General features: G+C 38.7%; 1 protein-coding gene across 6 annotated transcripts in view; it reads left to right on the top strand.

Annotated features, from left to right (window-relative positions):
* Positions 1-5,660: 5,660 nt before the first annotated feature.
* Positions 5,661-16,855, top strand: part of CNOT4 (CCR4-NOT transcription complex subunit 4) — a 147,399-nt gene continuing 136,204 nt past the window's right edge. For 3 of the 6 annotated variants that reach the window (XM_043589627.1, XM_043589624.1, XM_043589629.1), the window contains exon 1: positions 5,669-5,899. The gene's annotated coding sequence lies outside the window, so the exon portion shown is untranslated. Of the gene's footprint in view, positions 5,900-16,855 lie in introns of all 6 variants that reach the window. The other 3 variants (XM_043589628.1, XM_043589625.1, XM_043589630.1) reach the window with 2 other exon arrangements.

The raw sequence follows: 16,855 nt of genomic DNA, 5'->3' as shown, positions 1-16,855 counted from the left end.
TTTGCATTCATTTTGATTTAAACATATTATCTCAAAATATTATTTACCTTGATTACTACGTCTTTTGGTGCTTGCTTAAATTTTCTGCCCAAGGTGAATGTGTCCCTCACTTAACCCTAGTCCCAGCCCTGACCTAGTCTAAACTTATTATCTCCAGGCCGCACTTCTGCAATAGCTTCCTAACTGGTCTCTCCACTTGTACTGTTGCCACGCATCTTTGATCCATTCTCTACATTGGGCAGCCACCCTGATCTTGCAAAAAGATAAACTGATTTATGTTACTCCTCTGCTTTAAACCGTTCAATTGTCTCCTACTCAGAGTAAAATCCAAATTCTATGCAGAACCCCATTTAATCTGTATTTCGCCTTCTTTCCTAACTTCATCTTCTACTTCTCTGCCTTCCTCTGTTCTATCTAAGATCACTGGCTAACTTTCCATTTCTGGAATATGCTAAACTCATTCCTGCCTCCTGGTCTCTGGCATGGGCCATTCTGTAAATGAGTCATCTCTTCTAAACCTTTAACTTTCAGATTAAGTTATCTCTTTAGAGAGGCTTCGCAACCTAAAGTAAATCCCCTCCTGATAGTTCTATTACTCTGTTCCTTTTACTTCCTAATGCTTTGACAACATAGAAGTAGGGTTTTATTTGCTTATTACTTTGTTTACTTGTGGTTTTTGTTTTTTTTTTTTGTCTTCCCTTTTAAAGCCTAAGATCTTTGAGGAGTTTAGTGCTTTCCTCACTACCAACACTCAATATTTAGCACTCAACCTGTCACTAAATAGTTGAAACTAAGAAAAAAAGATAAACCTAAAGTAAACGGGTTTTTAGAAAAAAGGCCCCCCCAAACAGAGTGGTATTGATATTCATTAATATTAAAACAATCCGGCTATAACAAGGGTCATAAAACTGATCATTTCCTTTGGCCCAGTAGGTCTACATTTGAGACTATACTCCAAGAATAATTTGAAAATTTTATTTATTTAAAATATTCACATATTAATAATTTATGAAGGTTGAAAAAATTGGAAGCAACCCAGAGCACTGATTGCCAACGAACCCTTTCCAGTTTTCATTCTCCTTCAGCCTAGATAAGCCCAACTTACATATATATATATATTATAAATATAATGTATAATATATATATTATATATATATATATACACTTACATATACTGCTGCTGTGGTGGAACTCAAGTAGATAAGCACTATTAGAGAAAAACCACTAAGATGGACAAAATACAACTGCCACAATTTTTAAGTTCGCCAACTTCAAACGCATAATTGTTATTTCCCTAAAACCCCATAGTTTCTCCAACGAAGCTGGAGACATCTCCGTCTAGATGGACATCTCTGTCCAGATGCTGTTTCAATATTCATCCTTCTTCTCTTTACCAAAAGAGTCACCATTTATAAGGCCATTTAGGTCAGAAAATCTGAGAGCCATTTATGAGAACACTTCCCTTGTCCCGTGCATCACCAAGTCCAAGGTGATCTTGAATTCATCACCTGTTTGCTGCCTTCGCTGCCACCACAATCAGAACCGCCACCTGGATACCTGAACTGTTCTTTAAATTAGTTGCTCCATTTCCGTTCTTTTTTTTTTTTTTTTTAATTTTTTTTTTTTCCAACGTTAATTTTATTTTTGGGGACAGAGAGAGACAGAGCATGAACGGGGGAGGGGCAGAGAGAGAGGGAGACACAGAATCGGAAACAGGCTCCAGGCTCTGAGCCATCAGCCCAGAGCCTGACGCGGGGCTCGAACTCCCGGACCGCGAGATCGTGACCTGGCTGAAGTCGGCCGCTCAACCGACTGCGCCACCCAGGCGCCCCTTCATTTCCGTTCTTGTTCTTCTCCCATCCATTCTCCACACAGCAGTGTTCTATTTTATAAAAATGTTTACAGCTAATTCATATACGTAACAATAAGCCAATCCAGCAATTTATAAAGAAAAAGTTATATTCTTCCTCCACTACTTTCCAGTTGCAATCCCCCAAGGTAACCAATCACACTCTAAATATCTGATGTGTATGGAGCCTCCCATTCGTTCTCTGTGCTCAATGAAAATGTATTCAAATATTTTTGGATTGATTCTTTTTTATTCCTAAGAAAATAGGTTACATTATACTGTATTATGTTGTATTTGTTGTATATATTACGTTGTAATTTATTCTTTTATAGTTGGAAAAAAAATTTACTTTAAGTAGGCTCCACATCCAACGTGGGCCTCGAACTCACAGCCCTGAGATCAAGAGTCACATGTCCCACCAAGTGAGCCAGCCAGACCCCTTACTTATTCTTTACCTAACAATACAACATGGACATTCTTACAGGTCAGTATAGAATTCTTTTCCTCTTTTTTGTATAGCTATGTAATATTCTAGAGAATGGAAGTACAAAATTTAAATTAATAACCTTCTCAGTGATGGATATTCAATAGCATGATCTTTTAAAACTGTAAATCAGATCACGCCTCTTTCCAGGGTGCCTGGGTGGCTCAGTCAGTTGAGCATCCAACTTGGCTCAGGTCATGACCTCGCGGTTTGTGGGTTTGAGCCCAGCATCGGGCTCTCTGCTGTCAGTGCGGAGCCTGCTTCGGATCCTCTGTCTCCCTCTCTCTTTGCCCCTTCCCTACTTGCGCTGTCTTTCTCAAAAATAAATACACATTAAAAAAAAAAAAAAAAAAAGATCATGCCTCTTTCCCTCAAAGGCTTTCCTTTTCCCATGGAATACAATCTACATTTCCTACCACGGTGTAAAAGGCCCTGGATGATCTGGTCCTTGCCTCTTGTTAAATTCACCTTACACTGCTCCTCTTCTTGCTCACCAGACCTGACACTAACTAGCCTTCTAAGAAGGTTTTTTTCCACCTTGTGGTCCCTGCATATTTCTTCTCTTAACCTGTAAAGGTCTTCCCTGTCTATCCTCTTCCCTACGCATCAAAATTAAGTTCCTCTCTTATACTTTCTCATAACATCTTATAAACACCTTCACAGTATTCATCACCAGTTATAACCTTATCTAAGAAATTGTATTTACATGTCTTATTATCGAATCTCTGCTTCCTCTACTATGCACTGTCCTCTATGAGGACAGATACAGTGTTTTGCTGACCTCTGATTTTTTGTACTACCAGCACCTAGCATAGTGCTTGAAGGTAAACAACATTTATTGTGTGAATAGATGATATATCCTACACTGAGTAATCATTAACCAAGTTAGATAATGGAATTTAATGCTAATTAACTTTTAAAATGATATGAGATTACATACTATATGGCTAAGTCTTATGAGCTATATATATATATATATATACATACATACACACACACACACACACACATATGTGAAAATTTGGTAACCTAGAGCAGTGAAAAGAATACTGGCACAAGAGGGCACTAATTAGTGACCCAGGAAATGTCACTTCTTTGCTGTGAGCCTCGATCAAGGAATGACCCTCAGCAGGTGTGGTATTGCCCCCTAGTGCTGGATACTCTGGGAGGTATTCCTGGTCTTTAGAGAGCAGAGAGGCCAGGTAACCTAGACTTCTTGCAAAATGTTGGAAAAATTATTTTGTGTCCCTCATGGCTTTTGAATGACCCAGTGTAGGTAAACTAAACCTGTGTATAACTATCTGTACCTAAAACCTGACCTATTTTACATATGGACGCAAAGCTGTTTTCTACTTTTACATAATTGTAACAGTAAACGTTTTAGGATTGCAGGTACAGTAGACATTGAAGACAGATTAATATCATTCACCAGAGGTGGTGGAAACACCACACCTGTGTCAGTTGTAGCTTTCACATTCATGGGGATTTTACTTATAAATGCCAGCACTTGATTTACGGCTTGATTATATTTTCTAGAATCGTTATGTCTGAGCATTTATGCATTGAAACAGAAATCGTATTATAAATTACTTTCTTTGTATTTTTTATATTATACTTTATATTCAATTTAAATCCAAATCATGCATGTGTATGCAGGTTATATTATCTATGCATTTCATCTTAGGCTAATAAAGGAGATATTATGAAAATATTTGTCATTTAAAAAAGGTGTTGGGTTAAAACAATGTTGTGAAACACTGGATTCGATAGATGAGGATTAACATCCCTTTCAGTTCTTAATGCAATGGCTCTAATCTTTAATAGTGGTAAGGATTCTTTTTATTTTGCTCTTTTCATTACTTTATCTTCCAGCATAAAATTAGTAAGAAAAAAAACACACACATTTTAAAAAACACATCTCCTACTCACAATGTTTTTAGATGGTTACTAAAGGTGAGTCCAAATGATTTCTCAAATTTCCTTGCTACACAGTAATTTCATGATTTTGTAATTTCAAATTTATGGTTAATCGCGAGTTTATCAAGTTCTTTAAGGTTTCACCAAATAAATTGTTGTCTCTAGCCTTGATAGTGAAGAAACTGAAATACAAAAAATCAATGAAATCAATGTATTAAAAACCAGAAAGAATGAAATGAAGGATTCTCACTAGATTAGGTTCACAGATTTAAAATCGCAACCTTTTCCCCTATTCCTTCTGTTTTATATTTTTCATCAGTTATGATATACTATGCATTTTAATCATACACTTAAAAAATGGATTGTCTCCTCCCCCCTTTCCTTCGCCCCAACACACCTAGAATAGATACAGGCATTCTTAGAATAGAAACAGGGAATTTCGTGTTTACTCACCGTCGTCTTCCCATATAAAGAACAGTGCCAGGCACACAGGAGGAGCCCACTGAGCATTCATTGTATGAATGGGCGAAGAATACACGCAATAAGCAAAACTGAGTGCTTCGAGCGCCACTTTCACCAGAGCTCTAGGAGACCAGCGGGTGGGATCAGGAACTTGATTTTTGTGATTGAGGATTCGTCGGCGCTCGTGGGGATTGCGAGTACATTCTGAACATTCGTTGGGATGTACTGATGTGTGGTGGTTGGTGAACTTCATGCGCAGAGCCGTACAGGTAGAACACCGAACTAACAATGATCTGCAGCGAAGTCCACATAATGTTCTCAAATTTATATCATTAGAAACACGTTTCTCTAAGTGCATGGCTCCATCGTTCTCTGGTATATCTGTACAGGACAATTTAGGATACTTCCTCACTGGAGATTAACGGTGAGGATGGGATCAAGGGTGGTGGCTCCAAAATGCGCAAAGACGGGAAAAGGAGTTAACGCTCACTTTTCGCAAACAGACGCCAATTCAGAGTCAAGGTCTCACCCCAGATCAAATCCCGCGCTCCTCCTACCGACAACCTGCCTCTACCCCGCCTCCTTTAATACCTATGGTGGGCGGGGCAGAGAAGAGACGTTCCCGGGTCCCCCTAAATTGGTTAAGCTCGCCCTAGTTCTGGTATCCCCGTTCTGAGCACACACCGAGGAAACGGAGCCGCTAACGAGGACCGGCGACTGAATGACAGCGGAGCTTTACACGAGGACAGAGAACGAAGCAAAATACGAAGAAAGGCAGCAGTGTAGCGGCCACGTGAGGCGGGCCATCCCGTCCACCCTCCGAGCGAGAACTTCAACTCCCGGCTTGCAGCTGGGCGGTTACCCTCCGCGGACTATAACTCCCAGGGTGCTGCGGGAGCGGCCGCCCGGCTCTCCTCCCGCCCCTCCCCCGCCCCTCCCGGCCGGATCGGCGTGCGCCTGCGCACCGGAGGCCGGAGGAGTCTTACCCTAATGTAAGATGGTGGCCCGTCTGGCTGTGGAACCCACCGAAAGCTGAGAGTCTGTCTCTCAGCCGTAAAGGTCGGACTCGCTGAAGCAATCAGGCCCGGTTCTGAAGAGTTTTTTCCCCGACACTCGTTCAGTGGTCTCTTGTGAGGACGCGGCAGCGCGTGGAGTCGGCTAAGGGAAAAGCGAGGCAAGGCAGGCGGGTGAGTCTATGCGGGGCTGGGCTTAGGGGAAACCCGGGGCTGACCGGCTACGAGAGAGCGGAGGCTTCGCTGGGACTGTGCAGGCCGCACCCCCCTTTCTCCCCACCCCCCGCCTCATCTTCACCCTCCTCCTCCTCGGTCTTCCTCCTCCTCCTCCTCTTCCTCCCTCTCCCCTCTACGCCACAGCAGTTACCACCAGGAAAAGGGAGCGGGGCAGAAGGCAGCGCGGCGGCGAGCACCGACTCCTTCGAAAATTTCCTCAATTGGGGGAGCCGAGGCGGCTTCTCGTCTTCAGCTCTCTCCCCTGCGTTTCTGTAGGGGCAGAAATCTTGGGTCCCAGTGCTCCCTTGTTTGCCCAGCCCTCTTTCCCCTCCCTGACGTCCTTGTCCCGGTAGCCCCCGTCTCCCAAGACCCAAGCCATCACTTCCACTCTGACCCGAGTTGTTGCTGCTCAGCAGTCCCACTACTCATCACTGCCCACTCGTCCTGCTGTTTGTTTTTTGCTCCACTGCTGCCACTCCGGAGACACCCTTTGCCCCCCTCTCGTGCTTGCAATCAGCCCCTACTCTCTCTGCCACACTAGCGCTTCTTCCGATTTGCAGCCTTTCCTTTGACCACATCTGTCATTTGAAAGCTGCCCCTTAAGTATCCAGATGCTGCTGCTGCTGCTGCTCGATCTAACCCACCTGTTTCACAGCTTTCTTGGGAATTGTCCGTTCCTTCCCTCTTTTCGATACAGATTCTTTCAACCTACACTTGCAGAAAAAAGGGATGCCCCGTGTTGGCCCCTGAAAAGTCAAGTTGGGAAGTGAATGAAGTGAGGTAGGATACTGTTAAACGTTACGAGTGGAGATCATTTATTCAGGCTACTCGGGTCGGGAGAGGAACGTTTCCCTTTTGCTTTCAGTGATCTATTTGTGGATTATTCGCTCTGGTGGGACCTTTTTTCTCCTTCTATTTTTAACCGGTTTCTCCATGCTGCTAAGCATTCTCCTGAATTACCTCTCCCCAGGACACTTAATGTGAACTCTGATTATACCAACAAATTAGCCTAGGCATTTCAAAATAAGATAAATCTGGCATAGAACCAAATCACTCTGTGAACTCCACACGAAAATGTAAGGGAGATTTTGATTATCTGCCGGTTCTGTGTGGGTTACAGATCCTTTCCCTACTGAAAATTGATTATTGACTAAGCAAGTTATATTGAGGTTCAGCTTACTTGATGACATATTTATGGTTCCAGTGGAAATTTCCTTTCCAGCTAATATCAGACTTAGTATTTTTGGATTTGAGAAGTTCTCTCTTTCTAACATTTCTAGAATGGTAGTAATCCGAATAAATTGTCTTCTCTTGAAAACTTGTTGGGTATGTATGCAAAAGGAAAGTGAATTTTTTTTTTTTTTTCAGAATTAAATCCATCATTTTTTCCAGAAAAGAAGGGGGCTGGGAAAAGAAATGACAAAGCTATGCCCTTACATGCATTTGTTGGCACTCACTGTCATCATTATCTACATTGAAAAGCAGAAAACTAGGAGCACAAAGTGGTTCATGAGGTCCATTTTTTGACGAAAGCAAAATTGAAATGCCCTGACTGATGGCACAAGGGGAAGAAGGAGACTACAATCACACCACTATGAAAAAAAAGAATTAACAGAACACAGGATTTCCCAGATCAGATACATACATTTCAACATTTCAAGTTTAACATAAATAAGACACTGTGTTCTTAAGACGTAGGTAAAAATGTTAAAAGTCATAGTAGCAACTTCATGCAGCAGTATCCCTCTTATTTGCAAAGTGATGTACCTCAAGTGTAAATACAAATACATACAGTTTCCCTTTTCATCACTGCTGCACATTATTACTGTGATTTTTATACATTTTACCTGTGATACTTGAGGAATCTTCATTTAGCATTATGTTTACTCAATTGTGGTAAGTGCTCTGCTTTATCAAATATAAATCAAGGTTAGAAAAGCTGTTTACAAAACTTCCTTTTTCCTTTTAGCCACTTTAAGCCCCAATTTGGGGAAACTAAATCCCTACTCTGAGAATTTCAAGCAATTTACGTAGCAAGATTGTCCTGAGTTATAACTTGAGGTTTTTCCTTTAAAAATTACTTACATTTAGTTTGTTAGTAGGAACGTGTTCAATACAGTTGATCTTCAACTCTGAAATGTGTCGTTTTTCTTTGTCATACGCTGGTGGAGAAGCCTTCCACTTTGTACCTGCAAATAATTCTAACACACAGGTTTAGAAAACCCTTGGTAGTCATACTTGGCTGATTGGTAAGCAGTGTGTTCTAGGAGAGGACTGTTGGGCAGAAAAGTATAAATGATGGTAATACATCTTTGGTAGAGATGTTTTACCTCATTAAGTATATTCTCAAGTAATTTTCTCCACTCCACACTTTTCTCCTGCAGTCATTAAATTCTTAGTTTCAGCCCTTGGAAGTCAAAACGAATTTACTTTGGGATCTTTAGTACATTTGAAGAAGGCATTTAAATCTTGTTGACATTTTGATAAGGAAATCAGGAGCTATAATTTCAGAATATTTTTGTATGGTTTACATTTTTAGATGTAACTTAAACATGGCAGCTTCATACTTTCGTGCATTTTGTTTGTTTGTTTGTTTGTTTGTTTGATAGTTTGGAATACTTTCTGCCAGGTTCAGTAGTGGAATCCTTCAGACGAATAGATTTCTCTAGGAAGGTTTTTGAACATGAATTACTTTAAGTTGACTTATTACATAATATTTGTTGTCATAAGATTGCATAGGCAAATCTTTAATTTTATTAGGGTGAGACTGTTAAAATCAAATGACAAAATGCAGGAAAATTTTTGTAGTGCCCTTCAATTTCACTAGCAGTAACTTTCAACTCCTTGTTTTGTAAGAGAAAGAGAGTGTCAAAAGAGTCCTTGCATTAGGGGAATTTTACTTTAAAAATGATGTTAAATGCTTAAGAGAACGAAGAAAGTATTTTCTCAGTTTCAACAGTATGATTTCAGAATGCTTCCCTTTCCTTCCCTCCTCCTGGTTTTAAGGTTAAGAAGCTACACTCTTCGTTTGTGTGCGTGCATGTCTGTGTGCTTTGTACCTGCCAGTAATACTCAATTGAGTCTATTTCAACTCATGTTATTATTTTTATAGACCTGTTTCAAGTGAAACAGAAAGTTTTAATTTGGGAAAATTTCAGCCTCTGTCAGTTAGCTTTCTGACATTAAGTGTAGTACTGTCTTGACTTTTAGTGAAGGAAGATACACTTAGCTCAATTGGTTCCAAAGAAAAACAGTAGGGAAATAGGTTATAGAGATTTTTAGTGTTCTAGAAATAGTATAACTAGAATGTACTACATACTTTTCTCAAAGGATTTCTTAATCTAAATGGAACTTGTAAATGGTTTTGATCCCATTGGAATAGCATGTATTGGATAAAACTTAACACACTCTGAGATTTAAAAAATATTATCTTAAAAAAATTTTGTTACTTCAGAAATACTAGCAAAATCTACAAATGCCCATTCTTATATAAAATGTGTCAATATCCCTGATAACTTAATGATAGTAATAAACATTTTTCTCCAGTTCTGAGATTATGCAAATTTTAAAGATGGAATAATTTACTCAATTATGTAGTGATGCAAGGAAAGAAGATAAGTGGGACTTTTTAATGACACAGTGGTTTTCTGAAAGAACTTTTTTTCAAAATTGTTTTTAATCTTGTTACTATGTGGTCTTCTTTATTAGAGAAGATTGTGTGGGGGCGCCTGGGTGGCTCGGTCGGTTAAGCGTCCGACTTCGGCTCAGGTCATGATCTCACGGTCCTTGAGTTTGAGCCCCGCGTCGAGCTCTGTGCTGACAGCTCAGAGCCTGGAGCCTGTTTCAGATTCTGTGTCTCCCTCTCTCTGCCCCTTCCCTGCTCATGCTCTGTCTCTCCCTGTCTCGAAAATAAATAAACATTAAAAAAAAAACTAAAAAAAAAAAAAAAGGAAAAGATTGTGTGGTAAATGTTAACTTTTCCAAGTGTAGTAGTATAATCCAGTGGGTTTTGTCACATTTCTTTTTCATGGTATAATTCTTTTACTTTTTAATCGGAAATTAGTTTATGGAAGAGAAAATGTCAACACTATTTTGGCTCCTTAGATTAGCCTACTGTAACAGAGTTTTCTTTTACTAGAAGGGAGAATTTACATGCTACCAAAAAGATGATTATTACTTTTACTTGCTAGAAAAAGTTAATTTTCAAGATATTACAAGTACAAGGTAGCTTGAGGATGGGTTTATTTTTCTCCTAAGAACTTTATTTGTGAGGAAGGTTTCATTCTTACAAAACTCTGTTTATACAAGAGTGTTGTCCTGTTTTAAACTTTAATTGCATTGGGTGATGAGGAGATGATATATCACTATTAGGATAAACCTCACCATTTGTCTATGTACTTCTCTGATATCTTTTTTTTTTTTCATAAGAGTCTCTCTCTCTCTTTTTTTTAATGTTTATTTATTTTGGGGGCACCTGGGTGGCTCAGTCGATTAAGCGACCGACTTCAGCTCGGGTCATGACCTCACAGTTCGTGAATTCGAGCCCCGCATCAGGCTCTGTGCTGACAGCTCAGAGCCTGGAGCCTGCTTCGGACTCTGTGTCTCCTTCTCTCTCTGCCCCGCCCCTGCTCATACTCTCAGTCTGTCTCTCAAAAAAATGAATAAACATTAAAAAAAATTTTCTAATGTTTATTTATTTTTGAAAGAGACGGGGAGGGACAGAGAGAGGGAGACACAGAATCCGAAGCAGGCTCCAGGCTCTGAGCTGTCAGCACAGAGCCTGATGTGGGGCTCTAACTCACAAACTGAGATCATGACCTGAGCTGAAGTCGGATGCTTAACTGACTGAGCCACCCAGGCGCCCCCTCCGGTATCTTTTCAAAAACAAGTAGTATGTTTTTTTTAGTTATGGTAACCCAAGCCTTACCTCTTGAGTGTTGAGAGAAAGTATGGAGAGGGAAAATCAAAAATAATCATTTTGGTTTATTTCTAAAACCATCCTGGAAAAAAAGTCAAGGCAAAAAAAAAAAAAAAAAAAAAAAGCAGTGTAATTAGAAGAATAAAATGACGACATTTAAACATAGCTGGTGTTGCATTCCTGCTTTTGGAAGAAGTTAATGAATGATGTAGGAAAATGCTGATTGATTTTTGAAAAGTAGCTATAGACTAAAATATCAAAGGGGTAGAGCATTCCTTAGCAACAAACAGATACATTGAAGCCAAATATCTGAAATTTCTTAAGCATGTTTTTTCAGTCCTTGGAATAAAGAGGAAGTGCTAATTTTTCTGATTATTTAAGAACCTATTAATTCATTCCTTGTTGAGGGCAATAGGTGTCTTCAGATTGTGGATTTCTTGAAATAGTATTGGCTGGTTTGTATTATTGAACATTGTAGCAACTTTTTTCTTCTTTTTTTTCTACTTTTTGTATCCTTGATTTTTTTCCTGATGTTTTTTATTTCCTGAAGTTTGGATGGACCTTTTTGTGAATGCTGTAATTGACTGAAAATTTGAAGTATAAACAGAATTCCTTTTGGTAATAAGATGAATTATTCTTTTGATAGAGAGCCTCCTCCCCCCCCATTTTGATCACTTTTTTTTTCTTTAAAACTTAATTTTATTAATCCTTAGAATTAGGGTGCTACAAGTTCCCTGTTAAATTAGATCTTCCCGGAAATTTGTCTTCTTACTCTGGGGACCTAGGTATTTGTTGGGTAAAGAACATGTTATAACGTATCTTGGTTTTGTCATTTAAAATGAAATAAAGACCATATTAATACTTTAGCCCTGGGGTGCTGGGTGGCTCAGTCGTTTGAGCATCTGACTTCTGTTCCGGTCATGGTCTCTCATTTTGTGGGTTCTAGCCACGCATCCAGCTCTGTGCTGACAGCTTGGAGCCTGGAACCTGCTTCAGAATCTGTGTGTGTCTCCCCCCCCCCCCCCCCCGGCACCCTCCCTCACTTGTACACACATGTACACATTTTCTCTCTCTCTCAAAAATAAGTAAACATTTAAAAAATACTTAAATAAACTTATTAATGTCAAAAAGTTTTAAACAAGTTTAAAAGTAGACACCAATTGGGGCTCCTGAATGGCTCAGTAGGTTGAGCATCCGAGTCTTTATCTCAGCGTGGGTCTTAATTTCAGAGTTGTGAGTTCAGGTCCTGCTTTGGTCTCCATACTGGGCATGAAGCCTACTTAAAAAAAAAAAAAAGGTGACACCAACTTCTATGTAGCTGTCACTCAGCTTCATAGGTTATCACCTCATAACCAATCTGATTTCATCTATACCCCTATTTACTTTACTTCTCATCCCCCTACTCTTTGACCTGGATGATTTTGAAGCAAATCCTAGTCATCACATTATTTCATTTGTACTGGAGCTCTTTTGACATAATAAAATATCTTGATTTTTTATCAAGATGATATAATCGGCTTGTCAAATAGTCTTTGAGTACTTACATATCCACCTTTTGATCTATGGTCCAACCTCTTCTTAAGAGTTTATTATCTCGTTGGGTAAATTTTCACAGTAATTTAATTAACACCATCCAAAGCAGTGTCTGAATTATGTGTGGTGTATGTAGTCTGAGTCCAATATGTCAGTGTAGGGATACCTTCAGACTCAAGTTCTAGGAGTGAGACTTCCTAGAGAAAGTGGGACTTGAATAAAGAATATATACTATCTGCATAGATGGAACATCTCCAGAAGGAGAACATTCCAGGAAGGTTAGGAAACATGAGCAAATGCTGGTGGTGACCAGCATGATATGGAGACTTGTAAGGAGTCTGACCTCAGTGGAACAGGGTTTTAATTTCTGGAAATGGTGTCAGATAAGTTAGTATACTGGGGTAGAGCTAGGTTATGAAAAGTGTATTCAGTGTCAGGTTGAATTTCCTCTGCTAAACAGTAAGGGACCATTAGAGATGGTCAGGAGGCAGCAGATAACATATTAAACATGCCTTTTTTTTTTTTTTTTTTTTTTTTTTTTTTTAAGAAACATTCCTTTTGAGTAGGTTGCCACATATTTTGGGGTTGACAGTTGAGTTTGAAAAATTAATGACTAGGCCACTGAGGTAAGGGGCCACTGAGAAGTTAGTGTTGAAATTCTGTAGAATTTGGCAGCATTGATTCCATCTTCTCTTCAGTCCCTTACATTCAGATATGACACCAAGGTTTTAGAGCATAGAGAACTGAAGAAATGTGGTCTATTTATCTTTGATAGTAAACTGCAGTTTATTATCCAGGCCTGAAGGGAAGTGATGTGTGATTACTCAAATAACACTCTCAAAAAATTTCTATAAAAAATATCTACCAGTGTTTTAAAAAATTTTTAGATATTCTTTCATTGAGGAATACGAGTTTAGAAAATAAAAGTCTTAATTACATGATTATAAGAGATGGAACACTTGTAAAAGAGAAATTTATGCCTCATCCTCTTATGTGTGAATGAGTTCAGAAGGACTATTAGGAAACTTACATCTGAACAGTACATATGGTACAGCTAAGTATATATTATTGAATATATTTAGAGTTTGATAATGACCTGATTAGAACAGAAGAAATGGCAGAAAACTCTAATAAAGTAGAGCTCTAAATATTGTCAGCTTCACGCTTACTTAAGGATGGGAAAGTTTAGGTCAGCAGGCTAAAGAAGAATGTAGGGACATTATTAAGCGAAAATGTGTTCTTGGATTTTCTTTCGTTATCCTTTTTTTTTTACAAACGTATTAAAGATAGATCTAGCCATATTTGTTTTATTTGGAATTTTTCTTAAGTTCTGAGACCCTTGAAGTTCTTCTCTTCTTTGTTTTGTTGACTCTTCATTAAACCAACTTTCTTCATCTATTTTGTATTTCTGGAAAATTTTACATTTGTGAAGGAAAATTTTACATTTTATCTAAAAGCAGGGGCGGGGAATAGATTTCTTGCTTCTGGCTTTGTAAATAGTAGGTGAATAATACTGTATTGCCATTTATTCTCTTATTGCTTCCTTCAGTATCACATGTATTCCTTTTCTACAGTATATAGCATGTAGATCTCAAGAATTCTCATGGAGTAGGAAACCATCTCAAGCTTATAGTGCTTGCAACGACTTCAAAATTAAATTTTCTTTATTTACCAATTATTTTCAGTCCTGATATTATAACATTCATGACCTACTATAATGCCATGGACCTTTTAGGTACTTAGGAAATATTGATAAGGATACAGATGATGATGCAGTATATAGTACATTATTGGGAAATGTCTGTTTTTCCTCAACATTCCCTATATCCTAAGACCTCCTTAATCCTGGTAATGTGACAGAGCTATTTTTGACATTTTTTACTTCTTTATTTAGCTGATCATGTGTGCTATCTAAAATGGTCACTAGAATAGAAAGCTGTTGCCTTCTTGGGTGGGTTAACGGGCTTTAATATGTTAACTTTGGATTTAAGACTGAGTTGAGATTCCTTTATGCAGGAGAATCTTGAGAAGGATTATATATCTTTCTCATTGCCACCAGTATATGTGGGAGGGAAGTAAAACTCAATATACGGTACAGGAGAATCTTAGTATTTGAGAATATCGTCAGAGGTAGCTAGCTGCCAATCCAGTCTTTTCCCAGGAAATTTTAATTTAGTCCCTTGGAGCGTGGAGCCATTTATAAAGGTCACAGGCGGTGGTTGGGGGGAGAAAATGGTTCCCTGCTCTAAAAAATCTCTCTCAGATTTTAATAACTTAAATCCCAAATTCTTAATAATAGTTTGCTTTTCTTTATTCATGTAATTCTTGGGGTGGAGCTGATTTTGTGCTAGTGGCTTTGGGGTTGCCTTGGGTGGCCAGGAGGTAGGTGCATTTTAAACCCAGGAAGAGGGAGGGGAGGCAGAAAATAAGTGAGAAAACTTCAAATTCGAATAATGGCTATTGTGCATTTTTGACTAAAGCATTGATGGCCCTGGCTCCTTTGCTGCCTTTGGCTATATACGTCAGGGGTTTTTTCTAAGTTAGATTGTCAGTTTGAGTTGGGAAGGCTATAAACTTTTGTCTTTTCCAAATCAAACTAGTGTCCTTGTCCAGTGTTGTGTATTTTAACCTCTGCAGCTCAAAACCTGACAAATTTGTCTTTTCTTTGCCAGAAGGAAAGGGGAAACAGGAAAGAGAAGAAAAGGATAGGTATGATCCTCCTCATTTGCTTATATGTTAGTGATATATTGTTCTAAGATTGTTTTATGGAAAATCCTCTTTCATTTTTAATTTTATGTAATCGGTTATAAAATAGCTTCATGAATTTACCAAGTGAGTCCTTAGGAACCTTTTAAAAGATCATTTGGTAGCCACGGAGTTAGTGATAGGTTGAAGAGTACTTTTAGAAGTTGATGCTTGGTGGTACTTTTTTGAGATTCCTTACTTCTAAAATCTTTCTCTCATACTGGAGACAGTCCTAATGTGAGTTTTGCTTCCAAAAAGTGAAGCTAGTAATTTCTTTTTAAGGTAGCTACCTTCCCTGCATTGTATTCAAATGTATTTTGATCCTGATGAAAGCAAGTATGACAGTAAAAGACTTTAATACAAGCATGCTAACAAAAGAACATTTGTTAGTCATGTGTCACCATATATTCTTTTGTCTTGCTTAACAATATTTTCAGCAGCTTTGGTGAACCCTGAATAATATATGATGTGTTTGTGTTTACAGATTGTATTTTTTGTTATGTACTACTAAATTCTATAATTTTTATTTTTTTTAATTTTTATTAAAAAAATTTTAATGTTTGTTTATTTTTGACAGAGAGAGAGAGAGACAGACAGACAGACAGACAGACAGAGCATGAGCCGGGGAGGGGCAGAGAGAGAGGGAGACACAGAATCTGAAGCAGGCTCCAGGCTCTGAGCTGTCAACACAGAGCCTGACGCGGGGCTTGAACTCACAGACCGTGAGATCATGATCTGAGCTGAAGTCGGACGCTCAACCGACTGAGCTACCCAGGCACCCCAAAGTTCTATAATTTTTAAAACTTGGCATCATATTAAAGAAAATATTTTCTTCAGTATTTGGAGCAAAGGACTAACTTAAATGATTTTTCATTGTTGAACATAGTTTTTGTTTGTTTTTTAAAGTTTATTTATTTTGAGAAAGAGAGAGAGAGAGCATGAGCAGGGGATGGGCAGATACAGAGGGAGAGAGAGAATCCCAAGCAGGCTTCGTGCTGTCAGCACAGAGCCCAGTGTAGGGCTTGAACCCACGAATTGTGAGATTACGACCTGAGCCAAAACCAAGAGTTGGATGCTTAACCAACTGACCCACCCAGATGCCCCAAGTTGAACATGGTTTTTAATAGCCTATGTTTTTCTGTGCAAACTCTTTGAATTCTCCTTATTTTTATTTTTTGCTCCTACCAGGAGTATGCGGTATAGTATGGAGCCAGAATGCCTAAGTGTGAATCTTGGCTGTACCATTCACTACTTGTCAGATCTATGGTGGGTTACTTTACCCTGACTGGGCCTCAACTTCTGCATTTGTAAGATAGAGATGCTAAGACTGTTGTGTGGAGTAAATGAGGGAACATATGTAAAGCTCTTAGAATAACGTTTGGCACATAGTGAACCTTGTATAAGTGTTTGCTGTTACAATATGTTATTATACATTGGAAAGAATCAGAAAACCTTCATTTTTGAAGACTTATTTTTTTATTCAATACAGTTAATGTTTAGGCACTAGATGTATGTTTTCAGTAGTCATTTGACCAGCTGGAAACACAAGTAATGTGTTTGAGTGGATAATCAAAGGACTGGCCTGCCTGGAATTCTTTTGAATCAGGGAGTAATAGAAAATGAAACTGGATAGGTATGATAGAAAATAATTATGGAGTGTTTTGAACTGAGGCAGAGAAATTTAGATGTGGTTGTTAAGAGGGCAATCATTGCAATCA

Source organism: Prionailurus bengalensis, chromosome A2 (genome assembly GCF_016509475.1).
Source record: "Prionailurus bengalensis isolate Pbe53 chromosome A2, Fcat_Pben_1.1_paternal_pri, whole genome shotgun sequence".
Classification (NCBI taxonomy): domain Eukaryota; kingdom Metazoa; phylum Chordata; class Mammalia; order Carnivora; family Felidae; genus Prionailurus; species Prionailurus bengalensis.
This window is presented reverse-complemented; position numbering and strand designations above follow the sequence as displayed.